This window comes from Cinclus cinclus, unplaced genomic scaffold, assembly GCF_963662255.1.
Source record: "Cinclus cinclus unplaced genomic scaffold, bCinCin1.1 SCAFFOLD_40, whole genome shotgun sequence".
NCBI classification, from domain to species: domain Eukaryota; kingdom Metazoa; phylum Chordata; class Aves; order Passeriformes; family Cinclidae; genus Cinclus; species Cinclus cinclus.
The window spans coordinates 304,811-306,440 of NW_026912243.1; positions in this window are offsets into that span (position 1 = coordinate 304,811).

A 1,630-nucleotide genomic window follows, 5' to 3' on the forward strand; every position below is an offset into this window, starting at 1 on the left:
GCTTCTCTTAACCCCTGTGGTGTCACAATGCATCCCATGCCCTTTTAGGCCACTTGATGTCACAATGAATCATTTGATTCTTGGCCTCCATGGTGTCATAATGGTTCCTTGTTTCTATTGGGCCCCATGCTGTCACAATTCATCCCTGGCCCTTTTACGCCCCCTGGTGTCAAATGGGATCCTGGGATTATTAGCCTCCATTGGGTCACAATGGATCCTTGCTTCTCTTAACCCCTGTAGTGTCACAATGCATCCCATGCCCTTTTAGGCCACTTGATTTCACAATGAATCATTTGATTCTTGGCCTCCATGGTGGCATAATTGTACCAGGTTTTAATTGGGCCCCATGCTTTCACAAAATATCCCGGCTCCTTTTAGGCCCATTGGTGTCAAAAAGGATCATTAGATTGTTAGCCTCCATTGGGTCACAATGGATCCTTGCTTCTCTTAACCCCTGTGCTGTCACAATGCGTCCCATGCCCTTTTAGGCCACTTGATGTCACAATGAATCATTTGATTCTTGGCCTCCACGGCGGCATAATAGATCCTTGCTTCTATTGGTCCCCATGCTGTAACAATCCATCCCTGGCCCTTTTTATACCCCCTGGTCCCACAAGGGATCATTAGATTGTAAGCCTGCATTGGGTCACAATGTTTCCTTGCTTCTCTTAACCCCTGTGCTGTCACAATGCATCCCATGCCCTTTTAGGCCACTTGATGTCACAATGAATCATTTGATTCTTGGCCTCCATGGTGGTGTAATTGTACCAGGTTTTAATTGGGCCCCATGATTTCACAATACATCCCTGCCCCTTTTAGGCCCATTGGTGTCAAAAGGGATCATTAGATTGTTAGCCTGCATTGGGTCACAATGGATCCTTGCTTCTCTTAACTCCTGTGCTGTCACAATGCATCCCATGCCCATTTAGGCCATATGATGTCACAATGAATTATTTGATTGTTGGCCTCCATGGTGGCATAATTGTACCAGGTTTTACTTGGGCCCCATGCTTTCAAAATTCATCCCTGGCCCTTTTAGTCCCATTGGTGTCACAAGGGATCATTAGATTGTTAGCCTCCATTGGGTCACAATGGTCCCTTGCTTCTCTTAACCTCTGTGGTGTCACAATGTATCCCATGCCGTTTTAGGCCACTTGATGTCACAATGAATCATTTGATTCTTGGCCTCCATGGTGTCATAATGGTTCCTTGTTTCTATTGGGCCCCATGCTGTCACAATTCATCCCTGGCCCTTTTACGCCCCCTGGTGTCAAATGGGATCCTGGGATTATTAGCCTCCATTGGGTCACAATGGATCCTTGCTTCTCTTAACCCCTGTGCTGTCACAATGCATCCCATGCCCTTTTAGGCCACTTGATGTCACAATGAATCATTTGATTCTTAGCCTCCATGGTGGTGTAATTGTACCAGGTTTTAATTGGGCCCCATGATTTCACAATACATCCCTGCCCCTTTTAGGCCCATTGGTGTCAAAAGGGATCATTAGATTGTTAGCCTCCATTGGGTCACAATGGTTCCTTGCTTCTCTTAACCCCTGTGCTGTCACAATGCATCCCATGCCCTTTTAGGCCACATGATGACACAATGAATTATTTGATTGTTGGCCTCC